Source organism: Salmo trutta, chromosome 35 (assembly GCF_901001165.1).
Source record: "Salmo trutta chromosome 35, fSalTru1.1, whole genome shotgun sequence".
Taxonomy (NCBI): Eukaryota; Metazoa; Chordata; class Actinopteri; order Salmoniformes; family Salmonidae; genus Salmo; species Salmo trutta.
This window is the reverse complement of record NC_042991.1, coordinates 7,404,761-7,415,275: the sequence shown is the minus strand read 5'-3', so window position 1 is coordinate 7,415,275 and position 10,515 is coordinate 7,404,761.

Genomic DNA, 10,515 nt, shown 5'->3' with positions numbered 1-10,515 from the left:
GGCTTGTTTAAGAAAGGGCGATACTTTAAACAAAATTTCATTTTCAATTAGTCGGAAATGAGAAGTTGTAATCTGTATAAAGGCAAAAGGGCAATTTTTGAACAAAGGATGAGCCTTTCTTAATAATCTACTGGATAAACATTTTGGGGTTAAGTATAATTTATGTATGAGTGAAGATTTTAGTGAGAGGTTTAAAGCTTTAATATTTAATCATTTTAGTCCTCCCAAACTCATATTCATTATATAAATAGGCATGTTTAATTTTGTCTGGATTAGCATTCCAAATAAAATAAAATATTTTTTTCTCATATGATTTAAAAAACGAGTCATCTGGAGTAGGCAGTGCCATTAGTAAGTAAACTGTGATAGGACCAAAGAGTTAATGCAAAGAGTTTTCCATAAATAGACAAATATTTACAGTTGAAGTCGGAAGTTAAGTACATACACCTTATCCAAATACATTTAAACTCAGTTTTTTACAATTCCTGACATTTAATCCTAGTAAAAGTCCTAGTAAAAGTCCCTGCCAAAGTCAGTTAGGATCACCACTTTATTTTAAGAATGTGAAATGCCAAAACAATAGTAGAGAGAATGATTTATTCAAGCTTTTATTTCTTTCATCACATTCCCAGTGGGTCAGAAGTTTACATACACTCAATTAGTATTTGGTAGCATTGCCTTTAAATTGTTTAACTTGGGTCAAACATTTTGGTTAGCCTTCCACAAGCTTCCCACAATAAGTTGGGTGAATTTTGGCCCATTCCTCCTGACAGAGCTGGTGTAACTGAGTCAGGTTTGTAGGCCTCCTTCCTCGCCCACGCTTTTTCAGTTCTGCCCACAATTTTTCTATAGGATTGAGGTCAGTGCTTTATGATGGCCACTCCAATACCTTGACTTTGTTGTCCTTATGCCATTTTGCCACAACTTTGGAAGTATGCTTGGGGTCATTGTCCATTTGGAAGACCCATTTGTGACCAAGTTTTAACTTCCTGACTGATGTCTTGAGATGTTGCTTCAATATATCCACATAATCTTGCTTCCTCATGATGCCATCCATTTTGTGAAGTGCACCAGTCCCTCCTGCAGCAAAGCACGCCCACAACATGATGCTGCCACCACCGTGCTTCACGGTTGGGATGGTGTTCTTCGGCTTGCAAGCCTCCCCCTTTTTCTTCTGAAGATAACGATGGTCATTATGGCCAAACAGTTCTATTTTTGTTTCATCAAACCAGAGGACATTTCTCCAAAAAGTATGATCTTTGTCCCCATGTGCAGTTGCAAACCATAGTCTGTCTTTTTTTATGGCGGTTTTGGAGCAGTGGCTTCTTCCTTGCTGAGCGGCCTTTTAGGTTACATCAATATAGGACTCGTTTTACTGTGGCTATAGATACTTTTGTACCAGTTTCCTCCAGCATCTTCACCAGGTCCTTTGCTGATGTTCTGGGATTGATTTGCACTTTTCGCACCAAAGTACATTCATCTCTAGAGACAGAACGTGTCTCCTTCCTGAGCGGTATGACTGCTGCGTGGTCCCATGGTGTTTATACTTGCGTACTATTGTTTGTATAGATGAACATGGTACCTTCAGGTGTTTGGAAATTGCTCCCAAGGATGAACCAGACTTGTGGAGGTCTACAATTTATTTTCTGAGGTTTTGGCCGATTTCTTTTGATTTTCACATTATGTCAAGCAAAAGAGGCACTGAGTTTGAAGGTAGGCCTTGAAGTACATCCACAGGTACACCTCCAATTGACTCAAATGATGTCAATTAGCCTATCAGAAGCTTCTAAAGCCATGACATAATTTTCAGGAATTTTCCAAGCTGTTTAAAGGCACAGTCAACTTAGTGTATGTACATTTCTGACCCACTGGAATTGTGATACAGTGAATTATAAGTGAAATTATCTGTCTATAAACAATTGTTGGAAAAATGACTTGTGTCATCCACAAAGTAGATGTCCTAACTGACTTGCCAAAACTATAGTTTGTTAACTAGAAATTTGTGCAGTGGTTGAAAAACGAGTTTTAATGACTCCAACCTAAGTGTATGTAAACTTCCGACTTCAACTGTATCTCTCCATGGTTGCAGAATCGTATCTATTTTTGCTAACTTTCTATTGAAATTAATTGTTGTAAGATCATTTATTTTTTTGAATGTGAATACCAAGTATGTCTCCTTCACCATCCGCCCATTTTATTGGTAAACTACAAGGTAGTGTAAACACTGTATTTTTTTAACGATTCAATACGTAATATGGTACACTTGTCATAATTAGGTTTTAATCCAGAAAGGCTACAGAAGTGATCAAGATCTTCAATGAGACTGTGCAGGGATCCAGATTGTGGATTTAAGAAAAAACTACCGTCATCGGCATGCATTGACACTTTTGTTTTTATCCCCAGGATTTCTAACCCATTGATGTTCTTGTTGGATCTAATTTTAATAGCTAGCATTTCAATGGATTTAATAAATACACATGGAGACAACGGACAGCCTTATTTTACTCCTCTTAAAAACTCAATACTTTCTGAGAAGTAACCATTATTTACTATTTTACATCTGGGGTTGCTGTACATATCTTTAACCTATTCTATAAGAGATTCACCAAAATTAAAGTAATCAAGGTATTAATATTTAAATTCTACTCATACTTTATCAAACGCCTTTTCAAAATCTGCTATGAAGACCAGGCCTGGTATCTTCGATGTTTCATAATGTTCAATTGTTTCAAGTAATTGTCGTATATTATCTCCAGTATATCATCCATGTAAAAAAAACCTGTCTGATCAGGATGAACAATATCTGGTAAAACCTTTTTTATTCTATGTGCTAGGCATTTCGCTAGGATTTTCGCATCACAACGTTGAAGTGTAAGAGGCCTCCAGTTTTTGGACTGGGTCTTTATACTTACCACCTGTGTCCTGTTTTAGTAGTAATGAGACCTTGTTGAGTACCTGAAAGTCTACCACTTGTATAAGAGTAATTAAAACATGCTGATAATGGATCTTTGAGTACATCAAAAAAAGGTCTGATATACCTCTACTGGTATACCGTCAAGCCCTGGTGTTTTTCTAGACTGAAAAGATTTTATTGCCTCAAAAAGTTCCTATTCTGTAAGTTGGCCTTCACACAGGTCTTTCTGTAAATGTGTTAATTTTACATTATTATTATTATTATTATTATTATTATTATTATTATTAGGAAAGAAATCCTTACATCATTCAGTGAAAATGGAGGAGACTGAAAAGAAAACATATGCTTAAAATATTTTGCTTCTTCTTACAAAATATAATTTGTTGTATCATGGATAATCATTTGTAACAAGTTTCTGTAAATTCTTTTTGGTAGAATTTATGTTAAAGATTTTTTTTTAAATTGGTGCATTTTTCAAAATGTTCCATCCAATTCGCTTTATTTTTGTAATACATTACACTTGATCGTTCTTGAATAAGTACCTCCATTTCTTTTTGTTTTTCCTCTAACCTATTTTGTATTTCTATAGTACGGTTTCCATTACCATCTACCTGTGCTGTTACTTCCTCTATTTCCTTTATTAGTCTAATCTCTTTTGACCTAAACTGCTTTTGTTTTAATCATCAGTATTGTATTGGATGGCCTCTAAAAGTACATTTGAAAGTGTCCCATACAATAAGGGGATCTGCTCTACCTATGCTGTGCAAAAAAAAGTAAATTATTAATTATTTTGTCTTAGTTAAGAACAAATTGTCATCCAATAGGCTTTGATAAAATTTCCAATATCCCCATCCACGTGGAAACTCTGTGGAGGCCAATTAGATGGTGGTCCGGTGTTACGTCCTGACCATAGTAAGCTGTTATTTTCTATGGTAGAGTAGGTCAGGGCGTGACAGTTTTTTTTCTAGTTTAGTTTTTCTATGTTGTTATGTTCTAGTTTTGTATTTCTATGTTTGGTTTTGTTTGGGATGATCTCCAATTAGAGGCAGCTGGTCCTCGTTGTCTCTAATTGGAGATCATACTTAAGTAGGTTTTTTTCTACCTGGGTTTGTGGGAGATTGTTTTTGAGGAGTGTATGTTTCACCTCTGCGTCACGGTTTGTTGCTTTGTTCATGTTTATGTATTGCATAGTTTCACAGTGTAAATAAAATGTGGAATGACACACAGGCTGCACTTTGGTCCGCTTCTCCTTACGACAACCGTGACATCCGGTCTCATTTGGTCTCCTATTAATAAGTAATCAAGACGGCTAACTAGATTAAGCCTCCATGTATATCTCACTAGGTCAGGGTTTTTCAACCTCCATTTATCCACTAGTTCTGACGTATCCATGATCTTTGTGATCTCCTTAAGTGCTTGAGGGTGATAGTTTGTAGAGTGATTTCCTTTACGATCCATTGAGTACTTAAAACCGTATTATAATCTCCCACCCTAAAAATGGATTATTTCATTGCTTGTGAGCTCAAAACATTGTTATATATATTTTCAAAGAAGTGTGGATCATCATTATTTGACCCATATAGATGAATTAGACAGATCTGTTTTTGGTCCAATAGCGTATTTAAAATAATCCATCTTCCTTGTGGATCTGTTTGCACAGTTTGCACAATACCTCGAGACTTCTTTATATTAGACATCGCGTGCCAGCTGTTATTGACAAATAGACACACACCCCCACCACTTGTCTTTGTAGACGTAGCTTCTCTGTCCTGCCCATGCATGGAATATCGCACCAGCTCTATATTATCCGTGTCGTTGTTCAGCCACGACTCGGCGAAACATAAGCTATTAATGTTTTTAATGTCCTGTTGGTAGGATAGTCTTGATCGTTTATCATCCATTTTGTTTTCCAATGATTGCACGTTGGCCAATAGAACGGATGGTAGTGGAGGTTTACTAACTCGCCTACGAATTCTCAGAAGGCAGCCCGACCTCCGACCCCTTTTCTCTGTCTTCTTCGCACAAATGATGGGATTTGGGCCCGTTCCTGAGAAAGCAGTATATCCTTCGCTTTGGACTCGTTAAAGAAAAAATCTTTGTCCAGTTAGAGGTGAGTAATCGCTGTTCTGATGTTCAGAAGTTATTTTCGGTCAGAAGAAACGGAAGCAGCAACATTATGTACAAAATAATTTCAAAAAATAAGTTACAAACAATGCAAAAAACGAACACAATAGCACAGTTGGTTAGGAGCCCGTAAAACGGCAGCCATCCCCCTGGCGCCATTTAGCTCTAGCTGTCTCTGGCTTCGCTGTGGCCTGCTAGCTATGGAAAGCGTGATTAAATAAAGGTTAAATAAAAAACAATTTTCAAAATGCACACCATTTTATTACATCCATTTTACAAACACGCAGCCCCATTACACACAGTCACACATATGTTCAACTAGCTATCACAGTCTCACGTCAGGATTAGACATTCATTCATGTTTCTCAAACATCAAATTTCGAAGTTGGTGCAAACGGCAAGTGTTTAAGGTTAAGTTTAGGCATTAATTGCACATGTTTAATGTTAGTTATTAACTCTGAATGGTTAAGGTTTGGGATAGGCTTAAAAAAAATCTCTAAAAACACTTTCTATCGCTGGATTTAAACTTGCAACTTTGGGAATCAGAGGTTCTGAAAGAAATAAGCTTTTTGTGCGTATGGAACATTTCTGGGATCTTTTATTTAAGCTCATGAAACATGGGACCAACACTTCACATGTTGCGTTTATATTTTTGTTCAGTATATTTCTACAAGGGCTGCTCAGATACAACCTTTGCTGTGGCCTATTAGCTACGGACAGCCTGAGTACATTTAGGGGAACTGATATAGCCACTGTATATGACAATGAGTGCTAGAAGGCTAGGCAGGCAGGCAGGCTTTTGTGATGTTTTTCTCCAGGCTTGGTCTGCTTACTACCAAACGGGGCCCAGAATGTGTCAGCGGGGATGGGTGAAGACTAGAAGCAAGAGAGACGGTGGGGAAAGGGGAGGAAGATAGAAAAAGAGAGAGCGAAGAAGAGAAAAAGAGAGAGCGAAGAAGAGAAAAAGAGAGAGCGAAGAAGAGAGAAAAAGAGGCTGCAGCATTCGCCACAGCTGAGACGGGGGGGGATTGTGTTGTGAGAGTGGATTGTGTGAGTGTGTGAAATGAAAAATCAGAGTGGAAGCCAGCTAGGGATGCATGAGATGAGATATTATGTGGAAGACAGTATATGAGGGATGCCAAACAGTGAAGGAGATATGATTCCAGGGAAGAGGCCAGTTCTCAGTCCTGTCGGGGACGAGACACACCCCACCCCATACACACCATTTTATTACAGCCATTTTACAACCACACAGCCCCATTATTCTCAGTCACACATATGGTATACTTCAGCCATTCAACCCTCTTATTCGCTGTATCTCCTCTGAACAGACAGACTTACTGTATTGTGGGATGAGAGCCAGACATCACAACTACATTACCCTATAATTTGCTGTGTTTAAGTGATCACCACCCACAGTCACGATGCAGGGAGCATCCAAGATGTACATTACACTGTCTGCATCCCAAATAGCACCCTATTCCCCATTTAGTGCACTACTTTTGACTAGGGCCCATATGGTCAAAATAAGTGCACTATGTAGTGAATAAGGTCCCATTTGGGATGCAACCACAGTGAGTGGATAAGGGGACTGGTGGGTAGCACTTTATTTTACAGTATTTATTCATAGATTTTAGAAATCAAATGATCAAATGGTAATTGCACATTAATAGCATTGGCACTACTAGCCACCATTTGAAACCAGGTTTGAATTGTGTTGAATGCTATTGCCACATAGTACAAATGACACAAAACAAGATCAGTCCATCAGTATCTCCTCTCGTCTCGTCTCCTCGCTTCTCTTCTCCTGTTCTCTTCTCTTCTTTTCTCTTTTCTCCTCTCACTTCAGTAATGAATAATGGAGAAGCTACAGACAGATGGTGATAGTGTGGTATTAAATCACCACTTGTTTTCCCCAATGTTTCCCAGATCTTGATTTATCTTACTGGAAGCTACAGAATAGATGCAGCATCATGCTCTCGCTCTCTGTAGCAGCTTGGTCTGATTCAAACTAAAGGTTTGCCAAAAAATATGCAGGAACTCCTCCAATAACTGAAGTTCTCTTATAAATATTGCAGCTTTCTATTGTGTGGCTTTTAAGAAAACTATATATATAAACTGAGTTTATATACATATACATATATTAACTCAGCAAAAAAATAAACGTCCTCTCCCTGTCAACTGCATTTATTTTCAGCAAACTTAACTTCTATGGGCTATGTGGGACGCTAGCATCCCACCTGCGGGACACAGCCAGTGAAATATCAGGGCGGCAAATTCAAAACAACAAAATGTCATAATTCAACTTTCTCAAACATACAACTATTTTACACCATTTTAATAAAGATACACTTCTTCTTGATGTAACCACATTGTCCGATTTCCAAAAGGCTTTACAGCGAAAGCAAAACATTAGATTATGTTAGGAGAGTACATAGACAAAAATAATCAGACAGCCGTTTTCCAAGCAAGGACACAAACCCAAAACACAGCTAAATGAAGCACTAACCTTTGACGATCTTCATCAGATGACACTCCTAGGACATTATGTTACACAATACATGTATGTTTTGTTCGATAAAGTTCATATTTATATCAAAAAACAGCATTTTACATTGGCGCGTGTTGTTCAGAAAATGTATTCCCACCAAAACCTCCGGTGAATATACAAATCAATTTACAAAAATACTCATCATAAACGTTGACAAAATATATAACAATTATTTAAAGAATTATAGATAGACTACTCCTGGATGCAACCGCTTTGTCAGATTTTAAAATAGCTTTACGGAGAAAGCACATTTTTCAATATTCTGAGTACATAGCTCAGCCATCACAGCGGGCTATACAGACACCAGCCAAGTTCGGGGCAACCTAAACTCAGAATTAGTATTAGAAATATTCTCTTTCCTTTGCTGATCTTCATCAGAATGCACTCCCAGGACTGCTACTTCCACAAGAAATGTTGTTTTTGTTCGAAATAATACATATTTATGTCCAAATACCTCCGTTTTGTTCATGCGTTCAGAGCACTATCCAAAGGCATAACGCGCGAGCGCGGTACCAGAGACAAAAAGTCAAAATGTTCCATTACCGTACTTAGAAGCATGTCAAACGCTGTTTAAAATCAATCTTTATGGTATTTTTAACATAAAATTGCGATAATATGCCAACCGGACAATAGCGTATTCATTCAAGGTGAAAAAGAAGGAACGGCGCGCTCATGGGACCGAGCATATCCAATCCCTTTGTTGCCAGGCAGTCCACTCAGTAACTGAGCTCCTATTATCTGCCCAGTAACAGGAGAAGGCTGAAAGAACTTTCTGAAGGCTTTTGACAGCCAATGGAAGCCTTAGGAAGTGCAACGTAACCCCATAGATACTGTAGTTTCGAAAAGGACTAGAAAGAAGAACTACAATTCTCAGATCCTCCACTTCCTGGTTGACTTTTTCTCAGGTTTTTGCCTGCCATATGAGTTCTGTTATACTCACAGACACGATTCAAAGAGTTTTAGAAACTTCAGAGTGTTTTCTATCCAAATCTACTAATAATATGCATATTAGTAACCTGTTTAAATTGGGTACGTTTTTCATCTGGCCATGAAAATACTGCCCCCTAGCCCAGACAGGTTTAACATGTGTAAATATTTGTATGAACATAACACGATTCAACAACTGAGACATAAACTGAACAAGTTCCACAGACATGTGACTAACAGAAATGGAATAACATGTCCCTGAACAAAGTGTGTGTGGGGGGGAGGTCAAATTCAAAAGAAGCAATCAGTATCTGGTGTGGCCACCAGATTAAGTACTGCAGTGCATCTCCTCCTCATGGACTGCACCAGATTTGCCAGTTCTTTCTGTGATGTTACCCCACTCTTCCACCAAGGCACCTGCAAGTTCCTGGACATTTCTGGGGGGAATGACCCTTGCCCTCACCCTCCGATCCAACAGGTCCCAGACATGCTCAATGGGATTGAGATCCGGGCTCTTCGCTGGCCATGGCAGAACACTGACATTCCTGTCTTGCAGGAGATCACGCACAGAACGAGCAGTATGGCTGGTGGCATTGTCATGCTGGAGGGTCATGTCAGGATGAGCCTGCGGGAAGGGTACCACATGAGGGAGGAGGATGTCTTCCCTGTAACACACAATAACAAGCTCAGTCCGATGATGCTGTGACACACCGCCCCAGACCATGATGGACACTCCACCTCCAAATCGATCCCGCTCCAGAGTACAGGCCTCTGTGTAACGCTCATTCCTTCAATGATAAACGTGAATCTGACCATCACCCCTGGTGAGACAAAACCGCTACTCGTCAGTGTAGAGCACTTTTTGCCGGTCCTGTCTGGTCCAGCGACAGTGGGTTTGTGCCGATAAGCGACGTTGTTGCCGGTGATGTCTGGTGAGGACCTGCCTTACAACAGGCCTACAAGCCCTCAGTCCAGCCTCTCTCATCCTATTGCAGACAGTGTGCGTTCCTGGTGTAACTCGGGCAGTTGTTGTTGCCATCCTGTACCTGTCCCGCAGGTGTGATGTTCGGATGTACCGATCCTGTGCAGATGTTGTTACACGTGGTCTGCCACTGCGAGGACGATCTGCTGTCCGTCCTGTCTCTCTGTAGCGCTGTCTTAGGCGTCTCACAGTACGGACATTGCAATTTATTGCCCTGGCCACATCTGCAGTCCTCATGCCTCCTTGCAGCATGCATAAGGCACGTTCACGCAGATGAGCAGGGACCCTGGGCATCTTTATTTTGGTGTTTTTCAGAGTCAATAGAAAGGCCTCTTTAGTGTCCTAAGTTTTCATAACTGTGACCTTAATTGCCTACCGTCTGTAAGCTGTTAGTGTCTTAACGACCGTTCCACAGGTGCATGTTCATTGTTAATTGTTTGTGGTTCATTGAACAAGCATGGGAAATAGTGTTTAAACCCTTTACAATGAAGATCTGTGAAGTTATTTGGATTTTAACGAATTATATTTGAAAGACAGGGTCCTGAAAAAGGGACGTTTCTTTTTTTGCTGAGTTTATATACACTGCTGAAAAAAATAAAGGGAACACTTAAACAACACAATGTAACTCCAAGTCAATCACACTTCTGTGAAATCAAACTGTCCAATTAGGAAGCAACACTGATTGACAATAAATTTCACATGCTGTTGTGCAAATGGAATAGACAACAGGTGTAAATTGTAGGCAATTAGCAAGACACCCCCAATAAAGGAGGGGTTCTGCAGGTGGGGACCACAGACCACTTCTCAGTTCCTATGCTTCCTGGCTGATGTTTTGGTCACTTTTGAATGCTGGCGGTGCTTTCACTCTAGTGGTAGCATGAGACGGAGTCTACAACCCACACAAGTGGCTCAGGTAGTGCAGCTCATCCAGGATGGCACATCAATGCGAGCTGTGGCAAGAAGGTTTGCTGTGTCTGTCAGCGTAGTGTCCAGAGCATGGAGGCGCTACCAGGAGAC